The following is a 20,739-nucleotide window of genomic DNA, read 5'->3' as shown; positions in this document are numbered from 1 at the left end:
CAGCACTCACCATAGCACATACCCTCCCCAATGGCTATCACCCAGCCACCCCATCTCTCCCACCCCCACCACTCCAGCAACACTCAGTTTGTTTCCTGAGATTAGGAATTCCTCATATGATACATGTCTTTCTCTGATTGACTTATTTCGCTTATCATAATACCCTCTAGTTCTATCCACGTCCATTGCAAATGGCAAGATTTCGGTGTGGTTTTTTTTGATGGCTGCATAATATTCCATTTTATATATATATATATATATCCCACATCTTCTTATCTTCTTTATCCATTCATCTGTTGATGGACATCTTGGCTCTTTCCATAGTTTGGCTATTGTGGACACTGCTGCTAGCAACTCTGATTTTATCTGCTAGTAGTTTTTCAACTGAATATCACAGTGTTAAGTTAGGAATAGGATTCAGCCAGATGACATATTAACTATTCTGATAATTTTATGTTGGGGAGGTAAGTTACTGATTTTCTGTTTTATTCTACAGGGAGCAGTAAAATATTGTATATGCCTTGAGGAGGAGAACCTGGTTTTTAGAAGAAAAGATAAAATTGTTGATTTATAAACCAAAGTATAGTTATACAAATACAATTTGATGTTAATTTTATTCATGTGTTTCTGAACAATGTACTACATTATGAATAGTACTTTGATTCATATCTTCCCATTGACTTAATATTTTTAGAAGAAAAAATTGAGAACCTAGGTAAAATATTAAAAATACTAATAATTACTTGAAGCTGCATTAAACCCAATCCCAACCCTGCTATTTTCTAACTGTAATTCTGAGAAATTAAGTTCTCCAAGCTTAATTTCTTCAGTTAAAAAAATGATGTTAATACACCTACTTCTACAGTCAACTTGGAAAATTCAGTGAATTACATGAGGTGATATTACAGAAAGTGTTTGACACAGCATCTGTTGTGCACGCTGTCTGTGTACAGCAGCTGCTTTATTATCAACATATGGGCACTCTCACCGTTGGTACTATTATTAACTCTACACTTAATTTTTTGACTAATTCTTTTTTTAAAACTTAAATCAATTTTGTGATTCTTTGCACATTCTTTTAAAATTAAAATACGCCGTAGTTCATGAGTGTCTCATAGAGATTTCAGTCTTTTAGCACTGGGACTGGGGCCAGTCTAAGGCCTGTGAGGCACTTATCATGGGCACAAAATTTAGGGGGGTGCCAAAGCCCACCATAATCAAGATAAATGATATTTTATCATAATACTTAGTAAAATGCAAAAAACCATGATGAACAAAATATAAAAATCAAAATATTAAAGGCAAGAACTAGGAGAATGCTGTGCTAAGCCACATTGGTGTGTAAAGCAAAAAGGGCGCTAGAAATCAGGAGCCTGTTCAAATACAGACACTTTAGAAAGGCTTAAGGTCAGTGGAAAATGTATTCTTTGTTCAAGGAGGTTCTTCCTCCCCTACAATTCAGAAGTCAGGTTCTAAGCAAGTTTTTGATATAATTAACCTGTTTTAAGTATTCGAAATATGAATGGTACTCTGTTAGAAACATATTACTTCATTAATGTACTATCTGTATTGTTTTAAGGCAGTAGGGAGCTTTAAGAACTCATTTTACTGTAACTATAGGTAGCTGAAGATTTATATAAGCAAACAGGAAAACTGCTCTTATGCTTCAGTAAGTTAGCTACTCAAGTTTATATAGTGAAGTTGATTTATATGATGTAAAATATGTGTGAGACACTTTCACCCAATACGTTTTTTTTTTTAAAGATTTTATTTATTTATTTGACAGAGAGAGCAAGAGCGGGAGCGCAAGCAGGGGGAGTGGGAGAGGGAGAAGTAGGCTTCCCGCTGAGTAGGGAGCCCGATGTGGGACTCGATCCCAAGGACCCTGGGACCATGACCTGAGCCGAAGGCAGATGCTTAACAATTGAGCCACCCAGGCACCCCACCCAATACTCTTTTATTTCTTATTTTCCTCAGTAACTTTTTTTTCTTCAAATAAAAAATATTTTTTGTTAGGTGACAGGATGCATTTCGTTTGTTGTTTAATTTGGCCTATAGATCTTAGACTGATGTACTTTGAAAGCTATATTGTAAAATAAGCATTAAGGATTTTAGTCATCTGATATTGATAAATGATAGATCAGTTAATATGACTTAGATTGTTCTAGGTGAAATTGACAGTCTACTATAAAAATAATATGGGGTATGTTTAAGATTCAGAAGTTTCTCTGTGCATATAGGGTGGCTTAAAAATTTATATCTTATTTGCTAAGTTGGATTTGTTTGGTCCCACTTTTTTTTTTTTTTTTTTTAATTTAAGTAGGCTCCACACGCAGTGCGGAGCCCAATGTGGGCCCGAGACTCATGATCCTGAGACTGAGAAGTGAGCTGAGTCCAGTCGGACACCTAACCGACTGAGCTACCCAGGCGCCCCTGGTCCCACTATTTTTAGTTTTGTATTTGTATTTGGAGTTGTGGTAACACAAGGAGGAAATGTATTAAAAATTCATTTAAATAACATTTCCTGGTTACTTATCTATATGGCAGATACACAGAAATGTTTCCTATTCTTTTGTAGTCTTAACTTTAAAACCTGGATGTTGTTGTGTTCTGTTAGAGGAATAACTTTATTTAAAGTTCAGTAACGTTTAAAGTATAAATGTATCATAAAATTGTAATCCTGTCACTTATAAACTGTTGGTTTGGGCAAGTTTTGTAACCTACCTTATAAGTACTGTTTCTATGCCTACTGGTGTGGATATAACTATCGTACCTAGTTTATATATTATTGTGAGGATTAAAATGTTGACTGCATGTAAAATGTTTTGCACAGTAGATGGCACAAAGAAGCCAAGAAAAGTTCCTGTTATTAACAACAAATACTGTATTGACCTATTACATAATTTATGGCCAAGTTGAATGCTAGGTATTATTTAAGGTCTGTGAGTGTGAACCCAAAATAACATCTTTAAGAAGGTTTTTGTTTTCAGGGTGCCTGGGTGGCTCAGTCGTTAAGCGTCTGCCTTCGGCTCAGGTCATGATCCCAGGGTCCTGGGATCGAGTCCCACGTCGGGCTCCCTGCTCTGCAGGAAGCCTGCTTCTCGCTCTCCCACTCCCCCTGCTTGTGTTCCTGCTCTCGCTATCTCGCTGTCAAATAAATAAATAAAATCTTTAAAAAAACAAAAAAAAGAAGGTTTTTGTTTTGTTTTTTAAATACAAGTAAGTACAGCAATTTAGCAAAACAAGTTCTAAGAAGATGTAAAATAAAAAATTTATAATTTAAGTAGCTCTGATGAAAGTCACTGATGACCTCCACATTGCTAAATTCTCAGCCTTGAATAACTATACTTACCAGTCACACTGACTATGGATCACTCTCTCGCTCTTGCTACACTCTGCCTGGCTTCCAGGATAACACAAGTCTTGATTTTCTTCTTTCTTTACTGATTCCTTCTTAGTCCCCTCTTATTCTCAATCTCTTAATATTGGTATATCCCAGGACTCAGTCCCTTGGTCCTTTTTTACTTGTCTATACTCCTTTAGTAATTTTACCCAGTTTTATAGCTTCAAGTACTACCCATTTGCTGACAACTCATTAATTTTATACAATTTTCAGCTATGGGGTATCTTGTGCTGCATTTAACAATTGAAATTCCTAGAATAGTGTCTCCATCATTTTGCTTATCATTTCAGACATTCCAGGTTGGTGAAGTCTTTCCAAACTTTTTCCTTTTTTGGGAGGTGAAGGAGAGGAATGCATTTTTTTTTTTTAAAGAGTTTATTTACTTATTTAATTGACAGAGAGAGAGACACAGAGAGAGGTAAGACAAGCAGGGGGAGTGGGAGAGGGAGAAGCAGGCTTCCCACCGAGCAGAGAGCCCTATGTGGGGCCCAGTCCCAGGACCCTGGGATCATGACCTGAGCTGAAGGCAGTCGCTTAACCAACTGAGCCACCCAGGTGCCCCGAGGAATGCATTTTATTTGGATATTTTAAAAACAGATATTTAGAAGCCGTTTATAGTGAAAGTGAAAACAAGTCTGGTACTTCATTCTTTCTTGACAATTAAAATTTAAAAGCCTCTTCATTCAGGAAAAGTTAGGAAAATAGGAAATTACTATGTATTTTCCACCATGATAATTATAATGGGAGAAGTTGGGTGTTGGCTTGTACCTCTTTATTCCGGAAGACAGTACTATAATGCACTGTTTTCCTTCCTCTGATGCTAACTTTTCACATATAGACAACCACAGTCCAGTATTGGAGCTGAGTCACATTTCTCAGCCAGTAATATTAGCAATGTGGCTGATTTAGTAACTGGGCAAGCTCTGGGAGCTTAGCTTAAGACTTGATTGAAAGCTATATCTGACCTACGTAGTTATGCAGTTTTGTATAAAACTTGGGCAGTAAGACTTTTTCAGTGTCTCTTTTAGGGGCTGGGATTTTCATTCCAGCTACTGTTCTCCCAGTAATCAGTCTGGTTTTGGCCCTTTACCACATTTAGGCCCTTTGAAATCCTCAGTCATTGGTTTTACTGTTTTACTGTTGTGAGATTGAGCCCTGTGTTGGGCTCCATGCTGGGCATGGACCTGCTTAGGATTCTCTCTCTCCCTCGCCTTCTGTCCCTCCTCCCAGCTCGTGCCCCTCCCCCCCTCAAAAAACCAAACCAAAGCAAAACTTTTAAATGTTATCCTATCATTTCTATGCATTTGGAGATGATGAAAGGGACAAATAGTGTTAATTTTCTTCATTGCTTAGGCTTTCAGTTAAGTCCTGAGCTAGCCTAGCCACTGAATCTCAGTATTAATTTCATGTACTGAAAATACTGGTATCTTAAAGAAATTCATAATTTGTTTCTTAATAAGTGATGCTAAATAGAATACATTTCAAATGTGAAAATTTATAAATATAAAACCTCACATATATATGTAAATTTATAAGTATATATTACCCCCTACATTTTCTTCAAATAAAAATTATTAGCAGATCAAAGTATTCAAAAATACTGTATAAAAATAAAACTAAATGCACAAATGAGGTAGTATTTGATCTTTAAAAAAATGGCTTAAAAAAAACAAAATGGTATTATTGATGAGTTGAATATTTGCTCTAATGTTAGAACTGCTGAAAAGCTCTCTGACTCTACACTGGTTGGGGGATATTATGGGAAAAATTTATAAACTATTTCGAGATTTTCTTCTTGACTAATCTTTACATAATCCTGTCTTGTTGTGATAACTTGTGGGGAGGATGCGGGGTAAGCAAGGATTCAGTCATTTTACTAATGTGAAGCTGTAGTTCTTTTTTTCCAAAGGATTTTTTCTTCATAATATGTAGATGGAGATTTTAATGTAATTACTTTTATCACATCTGTATGAAGTGTTCATATGCCATTTTTTGAAAAGTCCCTGAACTAGAGGAAGATATTTATTCTTGTAATAGAAGCTTTTGCCTTGTCAATTAAAATTTTTTCTTCTTGTGGAGGTTAATGGAGGTACAGAAGAAGGCTTTCTAAATAAATGTACCTTTCTTTGATTTAAAGTCAATGATTATGGATATATCTAAAAATATAAGTGATTCAGATTTTACATTTTAAACTTACCAAATAGCAAAATTATACCAAAAAGATATAGCAATAATTTGGTACTTAAAAATAGCCTACTATGCTAAAATGCTGGAATCCTTAAAAAGCAGTTCAGCTGTCCTGGAGAGGGGACTTGTGGGTATGTGTGGGATCTCAAAGTGTGAATTTAACAATCTCAACTTCACTGGAAATTAGATATTTATTATTCTTTTAGTGTTGTTTTTTTTTTCTTTCAGTTTGAGAGAATCAAGATTGTTTTATATGGGGGCCGCCTGGGTACCTCAGTCGTTAAGTGTCTGCCTTTGGCTCAGGTCATGGTTCCATGGTCCTGGGATCGAGCCCCACATCGGGCTCTCTGCTCGGTAGGAAGCCCTCTTCTCCCTCTCCCACTCCCCTGCTTGTGTTCCCTCTCTTGCTGTGTCTCTCTCTTTCAAATAAATAAAATCCTTAAAAAAAAAAGACTGCTTTATATGTCTGTTTTATATATAGTGGGCTATAAAGAATTTTAATTGTGATAAAAAATATATGTAGTTTACTCTTAACACCTCTGCCCTTTCTGGTTTTTTTAAAAGATTTTATTTGAATGAGAGAACGAGAGAGAGAGCACAAGCAGGGGGAGCAGCAGAGGAAGAGGGAGAAGCAGGTTCCCCGCAGAGCAGAGAACTCCATGCGGGGCTCCATCCCAGGACCCTGTGATCATGACCCAAACCGAAGGCAGATGCTTAACCAATGAGCCACCCAGGCGCACCTGCCCTTTCTATGAATAAAGAATATTTTCATAAAATTACAAATTTTTTAAAGAATGAAAAACAAAAATATGAAGTATAACTGAATGGTAAACATAGTATGTATAATTCCTCTGTAATTCGTAAATTAAAAAGCTCAAATTTCTTTGATTTTCCCCTTACTCAGATCCCTAAAAGGCCTCTTTATTGCTATTTTATATTTTGCAATCCTTCAGCTCTTTCAGCTCCTTATTTACTCTTCCAGGCTCTGGTCGGTGTTAGTCTGGTCATTGAGACTAGGGTGGTGAGTTAAGTATATTGGACCTTTAAGTTTTAGGTAGCATTTGCTATGTCATTTCCTAGTAGCCTGACCTTGGACAAGTCAAAGTCACTTAATCTCTCTAAGCCTTAGTTTATTTTTAAAATTAAGAATATTTTTTCATGCCCTCTTCAGAGTTACTTGGAGATGAAACCGTATATGCAGTAGTCTTTTAGAAATACTGTTACCTTCACAAGCATATCCACTGAGTAAAGACTTCGTTTCTTACTATTTTTTTTCACCCCCAACAAGTTATGTGTAGGTACTTTTTCTTATTTTGATTATAAATTTAATGTATGCTTGTTGTAGAAAGTATGAAAAACATAGAAAACGTAAAAAAAATAGAAATCTGAACAATGCATCATCTTATTTTTATGTTTTTAGGGGAAATTTAGTTTTGAGGCTGAGTTCCCTGAGGGGAAGGATAGTTAGTGTCATATTTATTGTTGGATTTTTCTGTTCTTTGTATGCATTAGGCAAAAAAAATAATGCTTGTTGAGTGAATGGGAACTTTCTTAGTCTGGGTGTATTTCTTTTTTTTTTTTTTAATGATGTAAATTTTAGATGTACATCTTTATAATTTGACATCTGTATACACTCCAAAGTGATTACCACCACAAGTCTAGTTACCATCCATCACCATAGAGTTGGCCCCCTTTGCCAATTTTGCCCACCTCCCAAACCCCTTCCCTTCTGGTAACCACTAGTCTGCTCTCTGTATCTGTGAGTTTGTTTTTGTTCTGTTTTGTTTATTTATTTATTTTTAGATTCCATATATAAGTGGAATCATAGGTTATTTGTCTTTGACTTATTTCACTTACCATAATATCCTCAAAGTCCATCCATGTCATTGCAAATGGCAAAATTTCATTCATTTTTATGGCAGAGTAGTATTCTATTGTATATACACTATCTTCTTTATACATGCATCTACTGATGGACACTTAGGTTGTTTCCATATCTTGGCTGTTGCAAATAATGGTGCAGTTAGCTTAGGGGTGCATATATCTTTTCAAGTAGGTGTTTTCATATTCTTTAGATCAATACCCAGAAGTGGAATATCTGTCTCACATTGTACTTCTATTCTTAATTTTTTGAGGAATCTCCATATTGTTTTCTGTTGTGGCTGCACCAATTTACAATCCCATCAATAGTGTGTGAGAGGGTTCCTTTTTCTCCACATCCTCTCTGACATGTTATTTCTTGTCTTTGATAATAGCTATTCTAATAAGTATTAGGTGATGTCTCATTATGGTTTTGATTTGCATTTCCCTAGTTATTAGTGATGTTCAGCATCTTTTCATTGTACCTGTTGGCCATGTGTATGTCTTCTTTGGAGAAATGTTTCTTCAGATCCTCTGTCCATTTTTTAAATCAAGTTTTTGGTTTTTTTGTTGTTGAGATGTATGATTTCTTTATATATTTTAGATAATAACCCCTTATTAGATATGTGGTTTGCTGATCTCCCATTCAGTAGGTTTTCTTTGCTGTGTGGAAGCTTTTTGGTTTGATATAGTCCCATTTGTTTATTTTTATTTTTCATTCCTTGCCTTTGGAGTCAGATACACAAAGATGTCACTAAGACCTATGTTAAGAAGCTTACCACCTGTGTTTTCTTCTAGGAATTTTATGGTTTCAGGTCTTACATTCAAGTCTTTAATCTATTTTGAGGTAATTTTTGTGTATGGTGTAAGATAGTGGTCTAGTTTCATTTCTTTGCATGTAGCTACCTAGTTTTCCCGACACCACTTATTGAAGACTGTCCTTTCTCCATTATATGTTCTTCCTCCTTTGTCAGAGATTAATTGTCCATATATGTATTAGTTTATTTCTGGGCTTTCAATCTGTTCTCTTGCTCTGTGTGTCTGTTTTTGTAGCAATACCATACTGTTTTGATTACTGTAGCTTTGTAGTATAGTTTGAAATCTGGGAGCATGATATCCCCAGCTTTGTTCTTCTTTCTCAAGATTGCTTCGGCTCTTTGGTAACTTTTGTGGTTCTGTACGAATTTTACAATTATTTGTTACAGTTCTATGAAGTATGTCATTGGAATTTTGATGGGTATTGCTTTGAATCTGCAGATTGCTTGGGTGGTATGGACATTTTAATATTAACTCTTCTAATCCATAAGTAGAGAATATCTTTCCATTTATTTGTTTCTTCTTCAGTTTCTTTCATGAGTGTCTTACAGTTTCCAGTGTGCAGGTCTTTCACCTTGGTTAAATTTATTCCTAGGTATTTCATTCTTTTTGACGCAATTGTAAATGGGATTATTTTCTTAATTTCTTTATAGTCTGTATTTGTTAAAGTTAAAAGCTTGGTGAAATTTTATTGGACATTTGAAGAGAGAATGGAAGACATTTGACTAGCAAAAATAATAGTGGATGCATATTTTCTTTTTAAGATTTTATTTTTAAGTAATTTCTACACCCAGTGTGGGGCTCAAAGCCATAATCCTGAGATTGAGTTGCATATTCTACCGGCTGAGCCAGCCAGGCACCCCAGGGGATGCATATTTTAAAATGACATTTTTCTAGGGGCACATCAGTGGCTCAGTTGGTTAAGCATTCAACTCTTGATTTTGGCTCAGGTCATGATCTCAGGTTGTGAGCTTGAGCCCGTCCTCGGGCTCTGCGCTGGGTGTGAAGCCTGCTTAAGATTCTCTGTCCCTCTTCCTCTGCCCCTCCCCACCTCTCCAAATAAATAAATAAAGACCTACGTACATAAATGACATTTTTCTATTGGCTAAAATAACAAAGGAAAACATGATAGGATCATTCATATTTTCTGGCAGAAGTTAGCAAACAAGTTAGGGCTGTTAGATATGGAGCCGCTGGGCAATTTCATATCAAAGTGGATTGATATTTAGCAAGAACAACATATAATAAAATTTAAAGACTTTTTGAATACTTGGAAATTGTAACAACTTTCTTCTTCCTTTTTTATTTTGTGTTAAACAGGATGGCTTAAATTCCTTGGTCCTTGATTTGGATTTTCCTGCTTTGAGAAAAAACAAGAATATAGATAATTTTTTAAATAGATGTGAGTAAACTTTATATTTGATCCTATCACTATACTTTTGATGAGATTTATATTACAGTCTATACATTATTAACCTTAAGTATTTTTTAGCTTGCTGTTTGAATACTAGCATTCTTTATTTTCAAAGCAAAACCTCAGAACTAGTTGCAGTTTGTAAAGTAGGTAGAGTTCAAGATTTTGTATAAATTATTAAGACTGATGATTTCAGGATAGATTATTTATGGCAGCTCAAAGAGAACTTTTAAATTAATATTAACAATATTAAGACTTAGGTTTACATTACCCAGGAGACTTAATGAGCTTTATGTTTATATAAATGTAGACATTTCAATCTAGCTAATGAAAGATAATGTGATAACAATTATTGTCATATATGCAGTAACTTAATATTTGCCAGTATTGATGTTGCAGTGAAGGTGTAAATGAGGTTGAATTCTAAGGATAAATTCTCAAAATAATTCAATATATAGTTTATATCAACACAGTAAGCTTTTTAAGTTGGAATTGTCAGAGACTGGCCTATTTTCATAATTAAACAATCTTGTCTATAGTTACCATACCTATAATATGTGATTACTACTTTTCAAAGAAGTAGGCTACTAAAATTTATTACTAAGATTAGCCTTGCAAGTAATGTCATAGCAGCTCTCTGTCATGATTCAGAATGCACTCTAGGACTGCGTGGGTCATCACTGTTTTAGCTGTCATCTTGTCAAGCAACAGAGTCAGAAATGGAATAGCTTAACTGCTGCTTTTTTGTAGTCAGTATTGTTTGTTTTATGTGTTAATAAACCATAGAGTTTTGGTTCTTTGATGTAAAGTTAGTATGTGTCTTGGATTTTTAAATAGTAACCTTTGAAAACTGACAGATTTAGCTAAAAACTAAATCCAGTTTCTTGAAATAAAAATCTGTTTACAAATATAGTGATTTTTAAAAAATTTTTTACTGTTAGTTAATCACCATCAAATATAGTGATTATTTAAAAGTATTGCTTATAAATATGATCTTTCTATTGCAGATGAGAAAATTGTGAAAAAAATCAGAGGTCTACAGATGAAGGCAGAAGACTATGATGTTGTTAAAGTTATTGGAAGAGGTGCTTTTGGTGAAGTGCAGCTGGTAAGAAAGTGTTGTTTTATTGTTATTTTATTTTTGAAGACAGGGTTTTGTGAAATATTATCAGTAGCCTCTGAGTAGATCTTATTTTTATGCCCAGCCATGCCAGAGTTAGTTTTGTGAGCTTGGTCAAGTCATTCCATCTCAGAGAACCTGAGTGTCTTCATCTATAAAAGGAGGTACTTGTAAACGATAAACACCAGGTCTCTTCCAGTGCTGAAACACTGAGATTTAGGATATATTAGGCCAACTTGATTTCACACATGACCTATGTAGCAGCTAATATTCCAAGAACTATTGTGTTTTCATTTAATGTGTTAAGATTAATAACATTTTTGTTTAACTGAGATTTATTTAGATATATTAGTAACCCAACAAAGACATTTAATATGAAATTTATCTTTGCAGATAAAAGTGGTACCAACTGGAAATATTACAAATGTTTGTAATAAATATTTCATTTATATATTAATTAGGAACTGTAATAATATTCCTGTTTTCATCACTTGAGTATGAAACTCTGCTGTTTTGTGCTTACAGATTATTGTCTTTGTTCAAATTATGGGGTCACTCAACAGTGTTTTTCACTCAACACTGTTATACTTTTTTTGATGGAGCTTGAGAAAAGCACTGCTCACTGTGTATCAGCATAGCTTCTTTGGGAACAAGTCATGACAGACTAACTTTTGTCTTTGTCATCTCTTTAATTTCTTCTTTGATAGGTCTGTTGAACTTGTAGATCAGGGTGGTGTAATAGGTGTGATATACATCTATTAGATATTTCAGAAAGTCTGATATACTTGAAGAGGATATGGAAAAATGTCAGTGAATAAGGATATCAGTCGGCAGCTTTGCGTAGCCAGTGAGGTTTATCCGAGGCATGATTATTGCTAATTCTAACTAATAGATGTATTCTAAGGAGGCTGATGAAGGCATAAGTGGTACCTTGGACAGAGATCCCCAGGGACAGGTTTGTTCTCCTATTCATGGTTTTATTAATGAGGCATTTATTGTATGGAGGCAATGGTGACATGTTGAGTAATCTTACAAATGAGTTAAAACTGAAGTATGAGGATGTTTTCAAATGATAAACCAAAATTCAGAAATAATCAGTTGGGAAGGTCATTGGCCAGATAGAAGAAGTGAAATTTAACCAGAGGAAAAACCTATAGTTAGAGGTGAAGAACTCAAGAGGTAGATTCCTTAACAGTAATTATGAATTAAAGAACAAATTTCCTTGAATGTAAACCAAGCAAGAGTCATTGGTGATGTGGCTGCCCAAAATAGTAAAGAAAGTTTGGATTGCTTTGATATAGGCTTTCTCTATTTTGAGATGATTGGGCCATACTGCATCATTTATTCATTCTAGATGCTCTCTTGCCCTGTTTTAAAGGGCACATTAATAGAGAGTACTCGAGGGATGAAATGCTCAGGGACTTGAAACAATGCCCTCTGAGGTGTGGTGGAAGGAATTGAGAACTTAACATGGAGTAGATTTGAGGAGTGGGCTGCCTTTGAAAGTAATGCTATTTTTGCTTTGTTTTGAGTCAGTGAAAGTGGTGAAGCCTTGGCTAGTAGAATGCCCATGGGACGAGGGTCAGAGATTAGATTTTGTGACAGTTGAGTTATGGAAGGTCCTGTAAGATAGGGAAAATATAAAGTAGTTGAATCCTACTTCTGCCATGGTCTAACTCAAAGATCATGGTGAGTATAGACAAGTTTCTCAATCTCCCTGAGTTCCAAACTATAGAATACAGATGATAATACCTATGTAATGGGGTTCTTGTAGGGGATTAAGTGAATTAAAAATAAATAAGCCTAGTTATAGTGTTCCTTAAGTGTTAGCCACTGTTACTATTGCCTATTTGATACATAGATTCATACTACAAGTATATAAAATAAATACATTGTTTCTTCATACTCAGGATTTAGAGTAGATAAAGAGGAGAGACTAGAATTTGGAGTTCTGTTTTTTGAAGGAAATATGACAGATCCTGACTTGTCATGTTTTTATGGCAATGTAGTCATTGTTCTGCATTAGGTGAATTTGATCATTCAATTTCAGTACATTCAAGAAAGGAAAAGGCTTTTATTTTTGTTGTTAATCTTCCATTCCAAATTTTATTTTGTCCACAAAACATGCAGAAACAAAGTCACATGTTTTTAAAAATGAAAAATATTTTAACATTCCATTAATCTGATGACCTGACCCAAGAAGTTGGAGCATGTTTGTTTTGGCTTTAGCTCTTGGTTCTGTTACCTTTGGCGTGGACTTTTTAAAAGAAGGATGAGATTGAAAAGGAAAAGTCCAAGTGCTTCTTTCATAGTCTTTTAAAGTTGCTTTGTATGTTGTAGATAAATTGGTTTGACAGATCTGTAGGCAGTGTTCCACATTTGGCACATCTTTATGATTATGTTTTTCTAGTCATCTGAAGAAAGTTTTACAATAGTAGGTGCAAATTTGTCTTTCCTTGTGAAATACTTTTTAGCCAAGTTAAAAATACCACAAAGGGCCCACCAGTCAGTTTCTAAAAGAAAATTCTTGTTGTAAAAGTAACTTTGGTGTGTCACAGCAGCTATACCAAAGTATTTAAGAGCTAGAATCAGACTACTTATGGTTGAATTCTAACTCTGACTAGCTGTCAGTGCAGACAAGTTACTTAATCACTCTGTGCCTCAGTTTCTTATCTGTTAAATGAAGATAACAATGACACTTTTACCCCATAGGGTTACTGGGACAATTAAATGTAATTAAATTTGGAACAGTTCTTGGAATATAGTAAGTGCTTAGTAAATGTTAGCAGTTCATTGTCACACAGAAAATGGTTCATTTATTCATCCATCAATGAATAATCAGGATCTGTTACATTTCAGGAGCTGTGCTAGCCTCTTTTTTTTTTTTTTTTAAAGATTTTATTTATTTATTTGAGAGAGAGAGAATGGAGAGAGAGCACATGAGACGGGGGAGGGTCAGCGGGAGAAGCAGACTCCCTGCCGAGCAGGGAGCCCGATGCGGGACTCGATCCAGGGACTCCAGGATCATGACCTGAGCCGAAGGCAGTCGCTCAACCAACTGAGCCACCCAGGCGCCCTGTGCTAGCCTCTTAAAGATACAATAGCATAGCTTCAATCTTTCTGGAAGTGGTAGTTTTGTGGAGGAGAAAAGAATTTTACTTTATACAAGTAAAGTATTTTCAAATTATGATAAATACTTGAGGGAAAAGTTCTGGATGTTATGAGAGAAAAATGAAGGGTTGTGCTTAATTCAGGTGTGGGTGTTAGGAAAGGCCTCACTATGAGAAAATGACAATGGAGATACAATGTAAAGGAGGTAGTCACATGAAAAAGAGGGAGTGGGGCGGGAGTCAAAAAACAGAGGGAATAGCATGTGAAAATGTCAAGAGTCAGGAAAGTGCCAAGTCATTTAGTTTATTTGGGCATAGATTTCCTCACCTGAAAAAGGCATTTTCTGATAGATTGAAAAGTTTTATAATTCGAGGAGGGCAAAATTTGTTTAGTTTATTGTCTTTTTTTTCCTATCTATAGAGGTGATGTACATTTTATGTTTTTATATCATGAAAAGTCTGGGACATGGATGATTTTATCTGTTATCACTATTGTTTTTGGATTGTTTTTCACATCTCATTTTTATGGACAATAATATTATTCAGTATAGTATATTGATTAAGATCAGTACTTTGGAAGAATAGTCAAAGTCAACTACTTTTGTTTCCATTCTACAGTATATAGATTTCCTGTCATCAGAGCTTTAATTTCCTTATCTTGGAGTAGCACTAATAATAGAATGTAACAAGATTTTTTGTGAGGATTAAATTAGGCTGTGCATGTGTGGTACTTACCGGGATCTGGCACATTGTAGGTATTAAGTAAATATTATCTGTTGTCACTTTTGTCAGTTCCTATGCATTTATGAATTTAAATGTTTTAATTTTAAATAAATAATCAGAAGTCTTGCTCTAACTTTTATATGTATTTATATGTGTTGGTTCGCTAGAGCCACCATAACAAAATACCACTAATTGTGGCTTAACCAGCAGAAATTTATTTTCTCATAGTTCTGGAGGCTACAAGTTCAAAATCAAGGTGTCGGCAGGTTTGGTTTCTCCTGAGGCCTCTCTCCTTGGCTTGTGGATGGCCACCTTCTGTTGTGTCCTGACATGGTCTTTCCTCTCTGCTTGCATGTGCCTCATGTGTCACTCTGTATGTCCTAATTGCCTGTTCTTAGAAGGACACCAGTCACTTAATGGCCTCATGTTAACTCAATCACCTCTTTGATGTCCCTGTCTCCAAATACAGTCACATTCTGAGGTACTGGAGGTCAGGGTTTTAAAATATAACGGGGGGGCGGCACATAGCACACGGTTCATCCTTTTATAGTGTGTATGTATGTTGGGATGAACTTTTCAGTGAGATTACTTTTTTGAACAGATATGCATGCTTACTTTGTTTATGGTTATTCACTTACCATGCACATAATCTTTTCTTTGAAAAAGAAACTTACAAATTCTAGCCTTGCAAATGTGTTCTTAAGATAGGTATTTAGTCTTAATCTCTATTAATAGAATTATACATTGTTCTTCAATATTCCTTTGGTTAATTGATTAGCAAATGTTTATGTAATGTCTGGTACCATGATAAGCATTGACAATACATTGTATAGGTAAACTACTCAGACAAGGTACCTGCATTCATGGAGGTTTTATTTTGAGCTAGCTGCTATTTAGGTTTCAAAAAGAAATTGTGGTCTAGGTTCTAAAAATAGAGTTCTAAGTTAACTTTCTTAAACGTAGTGCATATTTGTTAAAAATTACCTAATTATGATTCTTTATTTGGGGGAGATGTATAAAAACAAGACTTCATGGTTAATAGTGGAAATATTTTTAGCATTTTTGTTTTTGAAGTTTTATCTTCTTATTTTAGAGTTTGGGGACATTATCTTTCGTTGGTTTCATGATGTTGCCTACTCATTTTTCTTAAGAAGAGCGTTCATTAGGGGCACCTCGGTGGCTCAGTCAGTTAGTTGTCCTACTCTTAATCTCAGCTCAGGTCTTGATGTCAGGGTCAGGAGTTCAAGCCCTGCATTGAGTTTCATGCTGGGCTTGGAGCCTACTTAAAGAAAAAAAAAAAAAAAAACAAAGAAAAGAAAAGTGCTCATTACATTTTTCCTGGTGGTTGTTTTATGTAAAACTACACAAATTTATATGAATGCATTCTCAATCTCAAAGGTCTAAGTTGCTTAGAATTGGGTAGAATAAAATGTGAAAATCTCCTTTTATCATGTCTTCTCTTTATTTCATTTTCAAACATAAAGGTTACTAGCCTTTTGATATCCTTTTAGTGATTTGATAATTGGAAACATTTGGGAACTGTTAACAAAACTAAGGCCAAATTATTTTCAGTGGATATTTATATTTTATTGTAATTATTTTCTTTCTAAGTTAAAATCTTTCTCGAGTTATAAAAATTGCATCAATGCCAGTTATTCTCCCTTAAAAATAAAAAATCTTTTATTTATACAACAGGTAGGTTCATAGTAGAATAAGAAAGTAAGCCATCATTATACTTTTTAAAATCCCTGATTGTCCCACTACTTTTATTACTTTGATGTATAGCTTTCTGACTTCCATTTCTTCTAAAGATATGCATAACGTATGGGTTGTCTTCTTTGTATTAAGGGATCATATTATATATATGTGGTTTTGTAATTTATGGGTTTTTTATGTAACATTAAATAATAACACACCCTTTTATAGCAGTTACAACATTACAGGCAGGCTTTTAAGCAACTTCTATATAGTAACTAGTCTTCATAGCACTCCTTTAGATGTTATTACTATCATGCCCATTTGACAGATGGGGAAGTTCAGATAGATAGGATGAACAACCTGCCAAAGTTCACATAACTACCAAGTAGTTGAACGGAGACTTGAATGTAGGTAGAGGACTCCATAGTCGATTTTCTTTGTTGTATGGTCATAATCATTTTTCTGTGCCAATAAATACAGACTTTATAAGTTACCTTATTGGCTTCATGGGGTTTCACTCTCCTCTTACTAGTATTCAGTTGTTCTCCTTTCTTGAAATACCACTCTTTCCTATTTACTGGCTCTTCTTTCTTCGTTTCCTTAGTGGTTCATTCTCCACCTGACTTCTACTAAATATCATAGTTCCAAAGGCTCAGCTCTTTGATCTGCATTCTCTCCTAAGGTGCACTCTACTATTCCTGTGACTTTAAATATAATCTATATGATGTCAAGGCTCAGATTCATAGCTGCTGCTCAAAATTTTCTAGTTTGCTCTCTAAACTCATATCCATGATGGCTTATTTGACATCTCCATTAAGATGTGTCACATCTAAAACATGTGAAATTAGAATGCTTGATTCCCTCTCTAACTTATCCACAAATGTGTAACACATCTTAATAAATGGCTCCACTATCAACCTTGTTGCTCAAGCCAAAAAATTAGAAATCATTATTGATTTCTCTTTTGTTCATTTCTTAAATTTAATTTTTCAGTAAGTCCTGCTCATAACAGTTCTCTAGTCTTTTTTTTGTTGTTGTTCACTGTCACCACTGTCATCCAAGATACCTTTTGTTCCCGGTCAGATATTGAGCATCTCCTTTATATTTTACTTTGCTTTCCACTTCTGCTAACAATGTTTCACCATTGGACTGTTGATTTTGGTTTGGCAGGTGCTGATGGAGAAATTATCAGGACTATGCTTATTAAATCTGTAATTTATGCTATCCAGGCTCAGGTGGACCCACATTACTGTTTCACTGACTGTTTTCCCCATACTTCATATTCTTGTATTTTCATGTATCAATCCTGTCCCATTTTGGGTGTGGGTATATAATAGAATCAGTTAGGGACTTTTCTAACATGTTTTCTGTTTTCCTTATTTCCCCATCTGTCTATATCTCAATATATAAAGGATGGGAAATACAGATCTATCTGCCTAATATAAACTGCTGCCAATTTGAACTTTTTAAAATATATTCATTGTATCTCTCATTTGCAGTTCATGGCTCCCTTAACTACTAAATGAAGCACGAAGTCTTCATCCTGGCCTTCTAGGCCCTTTTTAAAAGATGTCACCAATTTTATCTTTTAACCCTTATTTTCCTTTATACTATTCATTCTGGGCAGGCTACTCATTCTGAGAATGCTCTTTGTTTTCTTGACTGTTTCTTCAATCATGTTTCACTTTCTCTCTGTGTTCATTTTAAAGGAAAACTTTTTCTTATTATTCTCCTTTCTACCCTTTATCTGAGAGTGATCTTTCCACTGCATGTTTTAATTTAATACATTTATGTAACTTACCATATTATTTCTTGTACTGTAGTTTATGTGTATATTTCTTTGAATCCTTTTATATTGTAAATTTTTTGAGAGTAGGAACCATGTCTTTCTTTAGAATACTTTTGGCATTCCCATCAGGGGTCATAGCTGCTTATCTGAAAATAGTTTGCCAAATCTGGGGAGATTATCTTTAGTTAAGTACACAGTTTAGGAGGAATATCTGTAGAGCTGCAAGGAGAAAGGGAGAGCCCTCACTATGTAGGGATTTGTCAGTGCTAACTGTAGACATTGGTAAGTGATGTGTGTGTGCAGCCAGATCATATCCGTGATTGGATTTTTCTTGTCTTTTTATATCCTGTACAACACAGAACCTGAAACATAGAAAGTTTTTATTGAAGTGAATTGATTGTGATTCCTCGTAATCCCTGGGCTCAGATGTTTCCTGGGATCGAATGTGCAAAAAAGATACAGGCTCTGTGACAGACTCAAGTCAGATATGAGATGAGGTTCTTGTTCGTTTTTTTCCTTTCCCACTGGCTTGCTTTTAATTTAATTGGTTTAAACTAAGCTTTTAAAGTAGAATCAACCAGAAGGAAAGAGTATAGGGGAAATGATTTTCTAACACTTGTCATGTCAACTCAAATTTTTAATTCCTTTTTTGGAGTAAAACAGGCTCTTCACTGGTTACAGAGTTATTTCTGAGTTGCAAGAATTATCTCCTTCCCTCCATGCTTTTGTAATTCCTGTATTTCCTCATCCAGTCTTGGCTGCCACAACCAGACATTTTTAGTGAAAACCTTAGCAGCACACATTAACTGCTTCAGTCTGTCAAACTGGATCTTATAAAAATAATCTATTGTAATTTTTGATACTAAAAGACAAATTTGAAAATCTCAAATGGGGCATTTTGGTTAGAATAATTTTTGAAAATTTTTTGTCCATAAATGTTCTATGAGATCTAGGTCCATTTTAGGATTTTCCAAGCATGTCTTTTCTCTAGCTACACTTAGGGAAGTTTCATCTGCTTAAAAAATTTTTTTAAGAAGTACATATTTGCTATAGAAAATAAAATTAAGCAAATATAAGAACATAGAAATCACCCAGAATTCTGTCATTTCAGATAAAGCCACTGTTAACCCTTAGACCCTTTTTTTGTGTTATATATATATGCTGGGGGTAGAATATCATTTAGAGAATAGGAGCAGCTTTTTTGTCTGTCACATACTCAGTGTAGTGACATAAGGGAAACACATGTAAAGGTTCATGATAGAATGAACTAAGTTCTATTTGTCTATGGTGGTGTTAGCTAACATTTTCATTGAGTATATTCTGTGTGCGAAGTATTTATAGTCATAGTCTCATTTTATCTTTGCAACAGTTCTGTGAGATTCTTACATAGATGATGTCCTGAAACTTAGAAGGGTTAAGTAAGTTGGCCCCATAGTTCATGAACGGCTAAGATTTTTGCAAAGGTTTATTGACATCTAAATCCATGCTTTTAAGCAGTACTCTGTACAGTATGGTAATGAATAGCTCCTATATCTGACTGTTTATCCATCCATATTGAATAGAGGAGGAACAAAGGGGAGTGTACAGAGATGCTGAGGGAGATTATAATAGAATCATTCAGAAAGATACATCCTCAGAAGGAAGATCAGTGGAAACCAGCTTTTCTAAAGTAAGCGCTTTATTGTAGTACTTTGTATAGTGCTAATGAATTTTAAAAGTATGAGGTAGATGTTTGGCATGAATACAACTATTGCCTCTTAATGTTTGTTCTATAGATCAAGTCAAAGACTATAAGCTGGTAGTTCCTGACTTTTGTGTTATGAGCCAGTTAAGTGTCCTATCCCAATAGTTTAAATGAAATTCAGGCCTCATTAAATAGAGCATTTAGGCAAAATAGTCTTTATTTATTAAAAATTTTATAGCTCTCATATAGACATAGCCATAATTTTGTTGAATTTGTTGAATTGGATATTCAGCATTTTGCCAACCACAAGGCAACCCCACAAATGAAAATTTATACTCTGCCTAAAGGAGCTTATGAAGCAGACATGTATACAACTAATTATAATATTAGATTGTTGTAAGTGCTGTGGAAGTGCAGAGAGAGAAGTAATGTTGCATAAAGAATCAGTCAAAGTAAAGTGAATAAGCATGTTTCTCATGTTCAGAGAAATATACTTATACTGTATGACTTTTTTGTGTATTTGAATGGTCTTTTTGTTCTAGGTTTGTTTTTGTTTAGTTAATTCAGATATAAAAGATTAAAAATAGAGGCGCCTGGGTAACTCAGTTGGTTAAGCATCCAACTCTTGATTTCGGCTCAGGTCATGATCTCAGGGCCGTGAGATTGAGCCCCATGTCAGGCTCCGTGCTAGGTGTGGAGCCTGCTTAAGATTCTCTCTCTCTCTCCCCCTCTCACCCCGCTCACCCCCTACTCGCACTTGCGCTCTCGCTCTCTCTCAAAAAAATAATTAAAAATAAATAAATATTTAACTGTTTTCTGTCAGCTGGCAAACATCTTTTAGTTTTTGTTCATAGCTGTGCTTTACAGAATTTTTAAAACTGTTGTCATGACATGAGTCAAGGGTAAGTAATATTACAGTATAAAGTAATTGACTG

The sequence above is a fragment of the Leptonychotes weddellii genome, chromosome 10 (assembly GCF_054177405.1).
Source record: "Leptonychotes weddellii isolate Sample4059 chromosome 10, ASM5417740v2, whole genome shotgun sequence".
Classification (NCBI taxonomy): domain Eukaryota; kingdom Metazoa; phylum Chordata; class Mammalia; order Carnivora; family Phocidae; genus Leptonychotes; species Leptonychotes weddellii.
This window is presented reverse-complemented; position numbering follows the sequence as displayed.